Source organism: Uloborus diversus, chromosome 2 (genome assembly GCF_026930045.1).
Source record: "Uloborus diversus isolate 005 chromosome 2, Udiv.v.3.1, whole genome shotgun sequence".
NCBI lineage: Eukaryota > Metazoa > Arthropoda > Arachnida > Araneae > Uloboridae > Uloborus > Uloborus diversus.
In genome coordinates, this window is record NC_072732.1 from 166398951 (window position 1) to 166416635 (window position 17685).

Below are 17685 nucleotides of genomic sequence, written 5' to 3' on the forward strand. Positions count from 1 at the left end.
CTTTTGGTAGATTTGACCGATTGTAGATCAATCGGTTGTTTATGAAAATGTCGATTGAAAACTTTGGCTCCATTTCAATTCTGAATGTGTCCTACGTTTCAAAGCTTGTAGCTCGCTGTAAAATGCGACTATTTTGATGGAAAAGGTGTCATTTTGTAGGATTTAATACGCTCTTTCTAAATATGTACTTATTTTTCGTGTAGGTCCTACAGGAATTTTAGAAATTGGTCGTTTTCTCAGAATTTTGTTATTTTACTCATTTTCTTTATATCTACCATAACTCGGTTACGGTTAAGGATTTTACACGATATTGGGTGGTTCTATACTCCGCTTGGGCTATTCTATCACCCCCTTTCGTTTGGCAGATTCGTTCGAACTCACCCTGTATATGCACCTGTGGTTGGGTCGAAAAAAAATTCAACATTCATTCGGGGGTGAGCAAAATGGATATAAAGGCCGATTTTTCAGTGAAATTTTTTTCGCGAATACAGTACATACTTCCTTATTTGTAAAAGGAAGTAAAAATTAAGCTTTTAGCAACTTTTTAAATAACGATATCCAATTAAGTAACTTTTATATACTTATTTTTTTATGTTTAATGTTTCATTTTCAAACCGACATTCATAACTTTACTTCTTGGTGTAATTTATTTTAAAAGTAAAAAGAGGCAATTTAAAGTTCGCTTAGTATGCAATTTTGAATAGAAAACCAAAAATGAGTTTTATTACTTTTGATCTGATATTATTCTTTTTTTCCACGTAAAATATTTCAACATAATTTCTGGCTTATTTTGCTTCTTTACTTATTTTGCATATTTCTTATATGCGGGGAATTTCAACGCTTTCTAAAACTTTTGCAACCTAAAACTAAGTTAAAAATTTTTTCTCATCTTGGCTGAATTCGGTATCACTCACCACCTGTGCTGACCGGAATACTTTGATTGAACCTGCGTACCGTCATGAATAATGCATAGAGCTATTTCTGCGAATATGAATGAAATATCTGCTGACTTGGTAGTGTATAAGAAGCATTTTGTCATCTTTACTGGGGCGTCATTTCAAAGAAAATTTCACAATCTATAATAATTTTATTTAGCATTGTGCACATTAATGTAAACAGCGCAGTTGCTTGAAAGTGCAGTCATTTTTTTCTGATGTACAAATTCATTTTAATAACAAGATATGTGGATTTTTTAAATTTATATTCAATTTTTTTGTACATATTTTAGAGATTTTTCACTGTGCACATTTATAAACTTTATTATTGAAGAGGAACACTTTCAAACATACATAAATAAAATGTATGGAATTAAATGCACAAATATTTTTTTTTTTTTTTTTTTAGAGATCTTTGGTTCTTAGAATTTGAAATTCATATGGCTTTATTGATGGAAAAAAAGAAAACTTTTTGCTTTAAACTATTAATATAATTTTATTTTTGAAATATTTTTGCTAAGCAATCTAAAATGTAGGTTTCTTCCATGCACATTCTGTGGTTATATGAAAATATTACGTTGGGAATAAGTAAAAAAAAAAGTCCTCCTGTCTCTAGGCTGGGATACAATTTCTTCATGTCATGGGAAAAAAAAGTCTTGTGTATAAATTCTAAATAGTTTTCTTGTACAAATTTTCTTCATCAATGCAAGGTTTTGTGAAGACCGTGCACAACCGAAATACTCGTTACAAGCTTGTAACGGAGAGAAAGAGTGTTTGGTATAAAAACCAGCTCAATCCATGAGTTTTCACTTATTTATTTTTCGTTGTCTGATTTTTATTATTTAATACTATAATGCAACAATACGATCTGTATCTCAAATCAGGTCGAAAACTGCTGTTCACAAATCAATTTTCGAAAAAAAAAAAAAAAAAAAAAACACAATTGCGAGTATTTTTCGTTCCTTTTAAAACTTGAAAAAGTGGTTTCAGCTCGTTTTGGAACTTTACTTTTCCAGTTATTTATGCGACGGGAATTATTAATATCTGATGGCCACATCTGTTTTGTCTCATTTATTTTGACGTTTAATTTTTGTTTGCTGATATTCTCTAAAAGTTTAAGCATTTAACTTTTCCATCTGGAACACATGCAGCTCAATCAGGTCTAAAACTGCTGATCAGAAACCGGTTTCTTAAAAAGCATCTCAATCGGGATTCTTTCTTATCTCCTTTAAAATTTTAATAAAAAAATATTGAAAAAGAAAAAAAAAGAACAGACTTCAAAATTACTTTAAAAAGTGAAAAATAATTTTATTCTTTAAACACCATCGATAAAACTTTTAAAGATAATCTTTGAAGTTGTCGCAAAAACAAAATGTAAAAACCAGTGTAATCATGCTTCATTCATATTTTTTTCAGAAAATCATCGAAAGTTAGGAACAAAACATTTATATCTTTACTCAAATATGCTGTTTTCAATGCATAATGTATGTGGTAGTGAAAAAAACTGGGTTAAATTTATACTTGTAGTTGAGTTATGGATGTGAATGATTTTATCTATCGTTTTTGCGTCATCTTCAAAAATTATGTTTAAAAGTATTATCGACGGTGTTTAAAGAATAAAATTATTTTTCACTTTTTAGAGCAATTTTAAGGTCGGTTCTATTTATTTCAAAGTTTTTTTTTACTTCATTGTTTTTAGTGTAAATGTATTTCAGAAATAGTAAGAAGTTACCATCACGAAACTTCACCTGATTTTTTCATAAAAATGCTCCATGCTAAAAAAAAAAAAAAAAAAAAACTATAAACACTTTTTAAGCTATTGGCGATAAAAATTTATCTTTGTCCCTCTCTGGAATTCATCTGTGTATTAATTTAATCATAAACATTTAAACATTACGTTTTCATAAACTAATTTACATATCACAGCATACAAGTTGCTTGTGATGCAATCTTGTATCTCCTTACTTAGGCCTGAACATCTGTTATTGGCATAAATAATAAATGATAACGATAAAAATACTACTATAGTTGAATGGATTATTTCAGAAAGGGCATAAGTCTAACTAATGCGACTTTTCAGGAATCAATAAAAAGCGATTATTTCATTCAGAAACAAACTAAATTCTACGAAAATTTTTATGGTTAATCTAGCTTCCAGTAGGATCATTACCTCACCTTAAATTACATTTCATTTCGTCACTGAAAGAAATTAATTTTTTTTTTTAAATTTGGATCTATGCTCTTTCTGCAACAAATATCCTGAAAGAATAGTTGAGAGAGAAAAAATGTAAATCAAGTGTAACAGATTTCTTTCAAACAAACTGATTTATGATGATAAAAAATAATATAATTAAGTGACAAAAAAAATAGTGAAGTCCGTATTCATAAATTCACTATCTTAAGAAAATACATCGTGTATTTTCATCTTTCTTTCGTCTTATTTTAGTGAAATAATAAAGTCCGACGTAAAAAAAAAAAAAAAAAAAAAAAAAAAAAATACAAAAAAAAAAAAAAAAAAAAAAAACTAACGAACTGAGATAAAAATTAAAAGTTTTACTTGTGTATAAAACTATATTCATATTCATCAAATACATCCTCCATGAAAATATTTTTTCTATCCTTCTCTTGTCCAGTTTTGTGTACCAAGTTCGATGTACATATTAGTATGACTATATTCAAAATTGCACTGAATAATCATCTTGATATTTGTCATTTCTTTCAACTATATGAACATTTCCCCTTTATACTCAATATTGGCAAAGGTAGTTCAGCCGACGAGCGTTACTTAGCAATATTCTCTTGAAAACCGTCTGTAAAATAGCTAGCCTGAAACCGTTCCTTTGATGTTCTATCGAATATTTAAGCATCATGAATGTTTATAACTGAAAAATGTGTCGCCCAGTAGAACCTTTTTCCAAAATTTCAATTTGGGAGATAAGTCTTCTTAAAAAATGAAGGACACCTGTTTAAGCAGTCACAGATTTCATTATTTTCAACAAATTTGACGTTGAATTTTGGAGTAATTTCAGGATTTTACTATAAGAAATTGGATTTCACATGGTTATAATCTGTCATATCTGTTGAACATTCGCTTTACTGTCCCAAGATCCCGGTCGCAAAGGACAAACAAATGTCCTCTCAGAGGAAAGTCATCAGCAATCTTGTTAAATTTCTTCAGTGTTATTTCTAGAAAAAGTTTCTTGCAGTGTTCTTTTTATTTTGACCAGCGTACATGACACTGAAAGCATACAGTTTTTTCGCAGTTCCTAGAATGGTGTTAATACAACCCTTGAGAGAATAGCAAATTTCATTCGGATTCCGTGATTTCGAATCTCCCCAAATCCCCCAAACTGACGAACCTTCCATTACCGAAATTATGTTAGATCAAAGGAGTTATTTGTTTTTACTTCATTACGCCAAACAATTTAGTTCTTCTATAATATTCCCATGGGGTTTTAAAATTTCTTCCTTCGCGTTTAGTGCAGAAAGGGCATGAATTCGGGACTTGCGCCCTTTCTGCACTAAGCGAAAAATGTGACCCCTAAATAAAGTGCTTTGTTGTACAAGAATTGACTTCTCTGCTACACTAGTCGGTGTCTCTACATACAAATATGAGAAAACCGGAGCTAACTCAATTTTGAAAAAAAAAAAAAAAATGTAACTTATGCCCTTTCTGCAATAATTGATTCAGTTGAGGCAAACCTAACCTGGTATCATTGTGAAAGCTACGCAGATCCTAATCACTGCATTACCTCGTTTCCAAGTTAGGTTCGCCCCCACTATAGAGCAATGACACTGAAGAAACTTGATGCTTGTTTCAAAGAAGCCTTCATTCCAAATTATCATTGCAATTAATATTAGTTGTATGGCACCAAACTTTTGTAAGAATCGGTTTTATATTTAATCATTTGATAGGGAAATTGCATACAATTTACTGTGTTTTGATCATCACTTTTTTTTAAAGAACAAATATATTCAAACAAAGTAATGGGACCTAAGTTGAGCCATCCCTTATCCATTAAAAAAGAATCATCAAAATCGGTTCACTAGGTGAGACGCTGTGAGTGGACAAACAGAAAGAAAAAACAACATATATACGATATGAACTGATAAACGCTTCCTTTTTGAAGTCGGTTAAAAAGAGGACTGAGCTGTTTTTGATACTAAACCTGTGAAGTTATTTATGCGACTGGTTATACTAATATCTATTCTCCATATTTACTTCTTCCTTTTCTCTTCTTAGGAAATTTAATAAATAAATGTATTTCTTCACTTAAATAAATAAAACCAATTCTTCATTTTTCAAACAAAAGACTTTTAAATACATAATTACGAAAAAAACTATAAATTATATTCTCCTCCAACATAGGGCGAGGAAACAACATACACATTCCATCATAATACGAGTAACTCAACTGTTCTATCCAATTTCTTTTGCCATTGCTACACTATATGACCAGTAGTATTGGGACACTTTCAAAAATTCACATTTTTACGGAGTTCTAGAGAAATAAAAGACTAATTGCGCTGTAATTTTTTTTCACATAAAAAGTATACTCTAGCTGTCATTTTCCAATAATAATTAAATCTGCTATTCATTTAGAGGACCAGTAACAAATTAACGAAACAAAAAAAGTCTTTGACAATTTTTCATTGTAAATAGCTAAAAATAAGTTATCAATTTCAAAAATAAATTAAAAATCTATCAAAAATTTATTTTTATATTTTCGTGAAAGTATCTCTAATACCCTCGGAGATATAAGCATTTCTTTCAAAAATACAATTTTTTTAAAAAGGTTTTCGGCTCATATAACGAGACTTTTCGATCAAACGTTACTAAACGTTTAAAATATTTGACAGCATATTAGAGAAACGCGAGATTGCGCGAAAGATAGCAATTTATAACTTTCATAATCCAAAGCTCAGATATATCCTACAACTTTTAAAATAATTTCATCCCAATATCTTCGAAATGTAAATAGTTATCAGCGATCTAATGAGCCGAATTTCTATAGTTCTTAAATAGGCGATAAATGGTAAGGGGTCGTTCGCAAATTGGCAACACTTCCTGTTATCGATGCTGTGTGATTCATGATAAGAACGGATTATTTGCGAACCGAACGATCCCTCACGATTCGTCGTCTGGCCAAGAATTATTAAAATTCGGCTCATTAGAACGCGGATAACTTTTTATATTTTAAAGATATCAAGGTGGAATTTTTTATGTGTTGTAGGATATATTTGGGCTTTTGATTATGAAGGTTATAAATTGCTATCTTTCGCGCATGCGCAGTGAAACATTAATTGCTTTAAAGGTTCATATTTTATTAACTTTTCAATATTTTAACTTCAAATTTTCTTGTTATGTTTTTCTAATATGCTGTCAAATATTCTGAAAGTTTAGTAACGTTTGATGGAAAACTCTGCGTGATAAGAGCTGAAAACCTTTTAACAAATTGCATTTTTGAAAGAAATGCTTATATCTCCGTGGGTATAAGAGATACTTGCACGAAAATATAAAAACAAATTCTTGATAGGTTTTAAATTAATTTCTGACATTTGTAGCTTATTCCCAGCTATTTACAATGAAAAATGACCAAAAACCTTTTCTTTTGCTCGTCCGCTAATTGCAAAGTAGACTTAATTTTTGTTGGAAAATAGCAGCTGAAGTATACCTTTAACATGAAAAAAAATACAGAGCAATTGGTCTTTTATTTCTTTAGAAATCCGTAAAAATGTGAATTTTTGATAGTGTCCCAATACGTTTGGTCATATGATGTATGTTGCAGAAGAAAAAATAAAATAGAAGATAGCGCAGACGATAAGTAAATAGAAAAACCATATTCTATGGATATACAGTTTCGTAAGCTAACATTCTCTGAAAGTGTAAACGTTTAATTTGTTACACAAGTTATAACGCGTTTAGGAAGCTTTCACTTTAGATCCTCTCTTAGTTATTTGCCGTCAAAGTATTAAAGTTAAGTATTACATCTTGACTTTGTGCCGCCACTAGAAAATTGAAGTAATTACGCTCAAAAGTGCTTCAGAGGTCCCTCGAGGACGCATTTAAAGACTCAACAACAAAACAGACTTTAAACTTTCTGAAAATGAGTTTCCTTTCTTAATCGCACTATCAGTAACAATGGAGATAAATAAGTTTCTCCGAACTTTACTCACACATAAACATAGTACACTTCATTGCACATTTTCTCTCAATAATTATCACTGGTACTTCTCATTAACTTACGCAAAATTTTATCATTTTCCTCATTAATTAAAAGGGAAAATAGAGTTAATATGTGTGTGGGAGTCTGAATAATAATTAGGCTCGCTCTATTTCGGCATCTCGTTTATGACTTGTTGCTGTTGTCAAAACGAATTTACTTCTCTTAGAAAAGTATGTAAGGTGACTTGAAATTCTTTAAAGATTTTGAAATCTTGTTAGATTTTCAATGGATACGTTTTTTACTGCTAAATATGTGGTAACAATTTCAAGAGGCAGCTTTTAGGGTGATAGCTTACAACGACTTGATCAAAAGGATGGGAAAACAGGTTATGTAATACGTAAAAGCTTACTTCAGTAAATAGTTACAATATTATGTAACAGAAAGAGAAATAAAAAAAGGCGGAGGGGGGGGGGGCGGGAGTAAAAAAGATGTCATCATTATAAAAGTAACTTCACAACTGACATTATAGTTTCATTGTTTCTGACATCAACATAAGTCTACAGTTTTCTCCGTGAATGGGTACATTTTACGTCCCGATAACATTATAGTCGTGTATATGGTGTGTATTTAATAAAATAAAATTGCTTTAAAAGGTGGAGATAACACGTTTTCATAAGATATGCAAATCGAGGTAAGTTTTAAGAAAACTTGTAAGTGAAATTTACATAATACATAGAAACCAATTTTATGTTGCAAACAAGTCTGAACTTCAGCTGTGTAGCAGTAGCTTAAAATGTTGTGAAGTTAGTGCGGCTCGTTTTTTCCTCCACAATTTTATAGTAGCCAGTATTATTATTATCATTATTATTATTTTGTATCCAACATTAGTAATTGTAACGGACACAAGAAATATAACATTAAAGTGGTTCTTTTTAAAAATACAAAATGCTGCTTACTAAACGCCTGTTATGCCAAATGCTGTTAACCTTCTGTGTGCTACCAGTAGTTACTAGAGAACCACTGATAAACTTTCTGAGAAAAAAAGACTGCTGCGAAGAAAACCATTTTAATTGGGACTTAATTTCTGATGTCTCTCTGACGCTTTTTGTGCAAGCAACAACTGCAATACTACATAAATTTCAAATAATAATTATTTTTAAAGAAATGGGATAAGTGTTCATTCCATTTTTAAAGTAAAAGTTCGAAATCATTTTTTATTAAAGTCTCGTATTAAAAAAAAACATTGTTTTGGTTATCAGAAAGCATAAATTGAATGCAACATACACATATAGATAAATTAATCTACATTTTTAAATATTAAAGAGAAAAATGGTTTAACAACTTTTTTGCCTAATTTACGAAGTAACAAGAGCATGGGAGTAGCTATTTTGTACATTTTGAATTTTAATGTTTAAGTAAAGACAGTCGTTTTTAAAATAACAAATCTATATTTACCTACCAATGTCGGCAACGGTAATGTGACAAATGGAAGCTTTAAGCTTTTTTTTTTTTTCAAATAAAAACTTGTCTCGATTTAAACGCCAGAAGAAAAGGTGTTTCTATTGGAAATTATGTGTTTCTCCTTTAAATGCAGCATTATAACATTATCCATTCGAATAGTCAACAGAAAAAAAAAAAGAAAAAAACGGAAACCTGAATAAAGAGGTTAATGTCTTCTCCGGGGAATGATTTGGAAGCACATTTATTCATTTATTTGCATAAATGGCAATTTGCGAGAGCACTCTGTAAATGTATAACTTTTGCAACAGTGATTATTCTGAAAAAAGCATCTTAACTTGAACTACGGGCTGCTGTAATTCATTTACGAAACGTTTAGCAGTGAATAAAAGTTTCGTTCTAGTAAAGCTCGTAAATTTGAAAATGATTCCAGGTTTTTTGAAAGACAATATAAGTTAAGCATTGAAACTATATTTAATATTGCTTTGCTTAAACCGTGAATGTATTAATCGAATAATCCACATCATTGGTTGGTAACATAAGCACAAATGCAGTCGGGCAATTAAACTTTGATAGATTTTTCTTTTGTTACTTAAAACAACATAAAAATCTTCAAATTTCTTAAATTCCTACATGAACTATACCCACACACATCCAGAGACTGCAATTTCGTCCTTGTTATCAACTCATCAGTCTAAAATAGCGAGCAACTAAGCTGAAGGCAGATGTCGTCTGATTGAAGCAGAGAGTGCCATCTAACTGGTAGCTAATGTAAATTTTAGCTTAACCAACGAAAGTCCACAGCCGTAGTGAGGGTAAACTCGTAAACTGAAGGCAAAGCTTGCGCATTTCACAGTAAGTAACCATTCTAAAGTCAGGGCTAAGGCAGAACTACATGCAATATACATTCATCCCGGTAATGACATGGAGAGACTGATGTTTCGTCCTTATTATGGACTCATCAGTCCGGAATAGGGACTGACCGAGCTGGAGGCTGATATCTCATTGAAGCTGAGAGTGCCAGCCAATTGGTAGCTAAAGTAAATTTAACTTACCAGCGAGCTATGCTGAGGGTCAGCTCGTAAATCGAAGGCAAAGATTGGGCATAAAACTTGTAGTCTCTGGATGTGATAACTGGGCTTTTGGTATATTGCATGTAGTTCTGTCTTAGCACTGGATTACGAGCGGTAACTTACTGCTTAATGTTAACGTCCTGTTTCATTACATGTACTTAATGAACTCAATTTCTATATAATGCAATTAAATGTTGAAGGTTTTCAGACACTTTGTGTAAGTATGATATTTGGTCTTAGTACTCGTAGTTTCTAAATAATACTTCTCTTATATTGTGTATGGAAATCTTCAAAATTTAAATGCTTTATGTAGAAAAATAGTCCATGTTCTACATTCAATTAATGCAGTGAAACAAGAATATAATATTTGAAGTTACCCCCTTTTTACTTTTTGACATGTCTCGCTATTTTTCATAAACATATTTTCACAAAAAAAAAGAAAGAAAAAGAAAAAGTGCGATGTCACATCACCCTATCCTTCCTCTTTTCACAAACTGTCTCAATTTTACATTTTATCAATGCGTTCACCATTTATGGACAGCACCTAAGTAGCAATGCTTTAAAAGTCCGCAAGTCACGTGTAGTTAGTTTCCTGCTAATTCTCTTAGGGAAAATGAATGGATAGATAGGGTATCTGGGTATAAGGCAGTAAGTTAGTCCTAAGCCAAGGCTTAGGCCGGAACCACATGCAATGTACTAGACAGCCCGGTTGTCACATCCAGAGACTGCAGTTTCGCTCTTATTAGAACCCTTCGTTCTGGATTAGTGAATAACCGAGCTGGGGAAGCAGGTGTCATCTCATTGAAACTGAAAGCGCCAACAAACTGGCAGAGAAAGAAAATTTATCTCGCCAGCGAGTGATCTTTACCTACCAGTTTGTTGGCACTCTCAGCTTCAACGAGATGACATCTGCCTCCAGCTCGGTTATTCACTAATTGACTAATGAGTTCTAGTAAGAGCGAAACTGCTGTCTCTGGATGTGACAACTGGGCTGTCTGATATATTGCATCTGGAGCGAGGTAGCTCGTTGATTAAGATCCGAATCTGTACACATTTCGGCTGGGATGGAACTGTATGGACCTTTAGTTTTTTCCCCACTCGTTATTTGCAGTACTTATTACTCGTACTTTTCTTGGTAAAAGTTTTTCTTCCTTGAATCCAGAAACAAACGAACTAGGTGAGAATTGATGATTATGACAATCTTGGTGGTTGTTCCACTGCAAGTTTTTGGTACCTGGCGCTCTCTCTCTCTCTCTCTCTTAAAAAAAAAAAAAAGAAAGACGAATAGATCAAGTGTAATTATTTACCCATAAGCGACTAAGAATATTTATTACGACTAAGAATTTGTTGCTTTTGAGCTTAACATGACAAAAGTTTACATACAATGAGCGAATGGTCTACACTCGGATTGCTTCTAAGATCAAGAAAAGTAGTTCATTGCACCAGAGTTTTTTTAAAGTAAAAAGAAAAAGGAGAGAAAAAAAGAGATAAATTTGAAGAGCACGATTTGCCCAAGATACATTCCCGAAAATACGAGTCCGACTCCTTATTTTCTTTCTTGAAGATGAAGAGGTAGTACCTCTGAGCATTGGCGAAAAATTTAAGGCATCAAATATTTGTAAAGATAAGGAAAGAAACAAGTACTGCATGAAGTATATTATAAAATAAATTAGTAGTGAAGTAAAAGGACTAATTTGTTTTTACGAATTTAAGAAGCATCACCTATTTTGTTTGAAAATGAAAACTTTCATTTTTTCAAAATAAATTTAAAAACATTTTTCTTAAAACAAAAACCAGTGCTGTTGAACCTAATCTCACTTTATCCTACAAGCAAGCAAAATTGTATGCTTCTGGAAGATTTCTATGAACTGTGTACATAACATACGATTTGACGCTATTCATGTTTACAGCAAGAAAAATATCAAGATTTTTTCATTATTATTGACGTTGATTTTTAAGTTCAGATATTGGGTACTAACAAAAATATTCTGTAATATAAGTTAAATGTTGCTCAAAAAATTCAATTTATTCAATCGATATTAACATAAAAAGTTTTGTACCGAGTTCACATTGAAAAATTTCTTGTTCAATATTAATATAAATCGATCAAATGTAACTTGACAATCAAAGGGCCTGCAAAAAAAAAAAAAAAACTGACGGTGAATTTTCCATTGGACGTATTTATCTCACAATTTAAGTATGGCCCTGTCACCTTAATGACTCGCCGCACCTACCAATTTAATTAGTTTATCAGGTTAAAATGCTTTGGCAGATCGTGATAGGAGGGTCACTGAGACCCCCACAATTTCTGCATGGTACGGAAAGGAAGCGATGATCTCTAATGCTCTGCATCCAAGGTAATAGCTAACGACCGACCTCAGGACTTTTAAGCCACGGAATCAACAACTTCACTTGTGTTTGGTGGGATTTTAGCGTTGTCAGGTCCAAAACTAGAAACCCTTCGATTCCGAGTAAATCTTCATTTCAACTTCATAGGTCAATTAGAACGTCTAACATTATTATGATAAGAAACCAAGCCAACAGGCTCCTTTGTTTTCTGCTGCGTTTCTGGTGATTTATGCTTCATTCTTACGCTTTTGAAAGATGGGAGTTTTTTTTTTGGCAGTAAAACTTTTGCTTCCTATTTTAGCGGCAGAAATGGTGCCTTGACGGCAAAGCTTTAATTCTCTCAATACCATATTAGCTCCTGCATTTTCGAAGCTTTAAAAGACTTGAATAACCATCATCCTTTTTCAACAAATATACACATCTCGTACCGAAGTCAAGCAGCATCAAGTTATCTGAGCTAATCTTTAAACTTCCCACAAGAGTCATCTTTCGATTTCCGTATTAAGATACACATTTCCGAGTTAACCTTCCTATCTATGCGTGGTTTATAAACCTTCAGATTTGGTAGATCGGCACTTCGATCAGTGCCTCAGTTACCGAGTGATCTGAGCGACTGCTTCATACACTTGTGGCGTTGAGTTCGGCTCCCATCCTCGCTCTGGATGTACTTTCCCTTATCTGAGCAGCATATTATTTCAAGTAATGTTTGTCTTTATTATATGGGTTCGAACCATGGTGGTCGGATCACGAATGCGTCGAACTCGTAACTGAAGGGAGGTTCCAAGACTCAATGTCAGCCGGTCGAAGACCCTTCGTGTTTGTCAATGGCGACTCTAGCAGGTTCAATATGCTCATGGTCACGAAGTCCTCCAAGTTCCCATTCCAAATTAATACCTCTGTGGCATATTGATTTGATAGCGTTCAGGGTTGCCTCGACTCCTCGTCTTGATCAAAAAAAAAAAAAAAAAAACAGAGCTGTCTTCACGGCCCCATCCAACCGGTTAAATCACGTACAGTAGTAGGAACGGAAGACCATAAAATGTAATGTAATGTTATATGAATTAAAAATATTGTACGGAAGAGAGGTAAAACACTGAGACTGTAGTCCCCATCAAGCAAACTCTTGCAATAAACTCCTACACAGTGGTTCGGAAACTGACATATCCCCCCTCCTTTTATTTTCAACATTACGTTACTTGTGGTTAAACGTTTGTTACACACAGTTACCTTAAAGTATTAAGAGCCATAAACACCGTTATGAACACCATCTATGCCGTAACAGAGCTGAATTCCACCCTCATGTTCTCAGATATTTTCCAGAGATACTCAGTAGTCAAGAATGTGAAGGCGTGCTCCATATCTGCTCGTGGTTAATGCTTTGTGCGATATTTAGTATTTCTTACTGGTTGCTTTTTGAAACCGGACAAAGTATTGTATGGTGTTATCAGATCACGACTTCTTGTAACTGGGGAAGACCTCCAGAAAACATTCTCTGAAAACATGACACAGAACTACGCTGTGTCACCATATCGATAGTGTTCCTACCGATGTTTTTGACTCTTAAGACTTCAATATAACTGGGTATAAACAAACATTCAATCAAAACGAACAGTACAGGGTGACCAATAATTAAGGCGTTGAGAAGAAATCTCAATTTCTTGAACACTGTTTGGTGTATCAAGTCCAAACTTGGCGGTTGGATTCAGTGCGTTGGCGGATTTTTTTTTTCTGCGCAGTCTCATTGAGTTGACTTTTGTTGTTTATTTTCAGTGTAAATGACGACATATAGCGTTTCTGAGCGTATTTCCATGGTTCGAACGTATTATTCGAACAATAACAACCCAATTGTGACTCAAAGAAAGTTTACGACTGAGTTTAAAACATCGAACAGACTCACTTCTGAACGATATGTGGAAAATTTGGGAAATCAATTCACCCCAGTAATTCAAAATGAGCTGAATTTCGAAAGCACGTACCTCATGCAAAACGGCGCACCCCCTCATCGTTCTAATAAAGTTCTTGATCTGCTTGAAGAGCACTTAATCAGCGGCTTTTGGCTTAACGGTACCCGAAAATTCTAAAATATGGGAATTAATTGGACTTCCTATTCTAATGACTTGAACCCCTGCGATTCATTTTTGTAGGGGTTATATCAAAGACAATGTTTACGCTAAAGACCCCTAAGAGCATCAAAGACCTGAAAACTACGATTCAGTCTGTTATTGAAAGCATTGAAACTTCGACCCTTCAGCGAGTGATGCAGAATTTCGTTATCCGTTTGCACCATATTATAGCTAGAGATGAAAGACACATCGAACATGTATCAAACAAATTCCTATGTATTGCACTTTGTTTTAGAATTTAAAATAGAATTTTTTGAATCAGTAGTTTTTTAGAAATTAATTTTTAACATCAGCGCGTTAATTACTGGTCACCCTGTATGTTGAAAATAAAGGGGATTGCCCACTTGCAGGCCTCTCTGCTAAAGAAGAACAAGCACTCCAATCAACTGATCGTTTACCCTACGCGATGTTTAAAACGTAAAATGGCAACATTTTTTATTTTTAAATTGTTGTCTGAATGTTAGTTTCTCTTTTTCGTTGTTTTGTTTAGTGATGTTTTATCAGTGGGGGGTTTTTTACTGGATAGCTCCGTATTTTTACTGACACTTAATGTAGAAAAAACCCTGATAATTTTGAAAATATTTAATAGATTGAAACATGGAAAGGCTAAAGCAGTAAGCCTATAAAGTCGTAAACGCGATTTGTATATTTCGGACTGGTTTCAAAAGACTGGATATCGCTTGTTAGTAAGTACTGTGAAAAAGGTGATTTTATTCTTGTCTGCTATTAGAAACAACCACAGTCACTCAACTGTGTGTTGCAAGAGAAAGCCTGCTTAGCTTTAAGATACTTGCGGAATTACTACTGCATCACTGAAACTGCTGCAGTATGACGCAAAGTACTATGAGAGGTGAGTACATTTTTGTGCGAATTTTTATTTAGACACATTTCTATGTACTTCTATATATTTTTTATGAGGTTGAATGATTGTCTTAATTAGCTATGCACACAATGACTCTTAAAAACACAGGGTAGAATAATAATTCTCAAAATTTTTTTAACAATTTAAAATGCATTACATGCATGAAATAGTTATAAGCAAGTGTTATGAAATAAATTACATATTTTTGTTCGTAGCAACGATGTATTATTTAATTCAGTAATTTATACAGCTTGCATTGCTATCGAAGAAGGTGAGAGTTGCTAATGATGTATGTGATATATGGATGCCTCGGTTGCCAAGTCGTTTAACTCCACTTAAAAAAAAAAATCTTAATTTCTGCTTTAATAGTGTTTAATCAATGCTTAGCATGTGCCTTTATATATTCAAGTTTGATTCAGTACATTTCTGACCATGTGATGGCAGAAAACGTAAAACGAGATCCTATTTACTCCTATGGGGTAACACCATTTTCTTCATAATTTTTCTCTACTTTTTGAGTATGGACTTAATTGATTTGGTAAGAGGGGCATCCGTATGTTAATTATAATGCAGGTGCACGACCAGGTAGAAATTCTGAGAAGCCATGGTTCTGCGAAAGCAAACTAATGCCTGGTTATAAGCTGTACTGCCAATTATAGTATCGCACACATTGAACAGATGTGTCAAAGCTCAATTAAAAAATAAATAAATAAATAGGAAATCTAGAAAATTAAGGTTTTACGCAACTCTTCTTTTGACTCATTTATTCTGAAATATCAAAATACACGCTAAACATTTACGATATTATGCTTAATGATGTTATGTAGTCTAAACGAATAGCATGTGCTTTCAGTTCGAAAATCTTTCATCTAAAACAGTGGTGCCAAACTTTTGTTTTACCTGAGGGCCGCACCTCATATCAAAATGATTCTTAAGGTCCAGAGCACTACACAGTTTCAAAAAAAAAAAAAAATAAATAAATAAATAAAAAAAATAAAATAAATAAATAAATAAATAAATAAAAATAAAAATTAATAAATGTGTTGTATGCAAGGAAACGGACACAAACTAAGAATTGATGTCATCATTACTTGATGCGTATTTTATTAATCGCATCTGTCATCCAGAAAGCATTTCTGAATATTTGGCTCCAAATTTGTAACATTGTGACTAATAGTGGTATTCAATTTGTAACATTGAACAAACAACGGGCCACACGGAAAAGCTTTTAGAATCGCATGTGGCCCTCGGGCCGTAGGTTCGACCCCACTGATCTAAATGTTGATACATTTCAGGGGTCCCACCTAAAGGGGGGGGGAGCGCAGATATGGTTTAGGCTGGAATGTTTTGAGGGGGTATTTTTCACTTTTTGTGAGAGAGGCTCTTGCATTTGGAGGAGTCTTCGCGATATTTAGTGGGGTATCCTTGATCTGTAGGGGGGGAGGGGGCACCCCTTAATTGCACTTGTGTCACTATTGATTATATCGTTTATGCACCAACATTAAACATGTCTGGGGGAGTTTTGTGATGGGAAATAGTATTGAACTTCTAGACACTATATACAAACAGTAGACTCCGATTTTATGTATACCGTCGGTCTAATGATACAACACACACCAAGAAAGAAAACCTAAAACTGGGGGGTGGAGATAAAAATCTTTGCATAATGTTCATAAATTGACACTTACCAAATCAACTAGCGAGAGAGCAATGGGTAATATTTAGTTGTTTGTTTGCTAAATTTTCTTCTTTGTTTTTAATCACAAATAAAAAGTGTTATAGAGTTTCAATGCCCTGAATTGAGACACCTTTCTGTCAGGTAATGAACGCAAAGACCAACTGAAACCAATCCGTTCGTGAAATCATGGTCAGACAACGCAAGTTGAAACCCATGGAATGCAAAAGCTATACGGAGCTTAATATCCACTTTATGAATGTAGCAACAAATATTTTTTTTCCCAGAAAGCAAAATAAAAATTCAAATACTGTACTTCAAATAAAAGTTAAGTGCTTGTTGAATTTTTTTTTTTTTTTAATGCTTAAAAGAAACAATCTGGAGGTCGGTCGGTTGGCCCTTAAGGTCTAAGACTCACAGAAAAAAGGACGAAAGGAGTAAATAGAATTCCAAAGTGGGTATTAACACCTAAAACAAATTTATCACGGGGGGGGGGGGGTTCAGAATAAAAGTATATGCGAGTCTTATACACAGAAATAGTTTTGTTCTGTTTTTGGAAAAAACGTATTAAGCGGATTCGCTGAAAAAATGTAACGTAAAATACAGATTATTTTAACATTATTAGTGTGGCAATTTTCACGGGCGAACAGAAAATGGCGACGGAGGCGGGGTAACGAATGAAACAGGCAACGCAAATTCGGGCTCTACTATATAATATGCATTTTAAGGGGACATAGGATTGCTACGAAGCAACTCTATGCGCGGAGGAATTACTGAAATAAAAGTATGATAATCAATTTTTTAAATATGCAACCAGAAAATGCTTCTATAAACTCATAAATATAGTGTTAATACAGTTGAACTCGCTTATAACAAACCCTGATTTAACAAGAACTCGGATTTAGCGAGGAAATGAAACAGATTTGGTTGGTACACGTTAAGTTTATGAGAATATATCTCGCTTTTAACGAACAAACCCCGTTTAAAGCGAGCAAATTTTTTGCATATCATAAAAATTTTTGCTGATTTACGCGTCAGAAAAG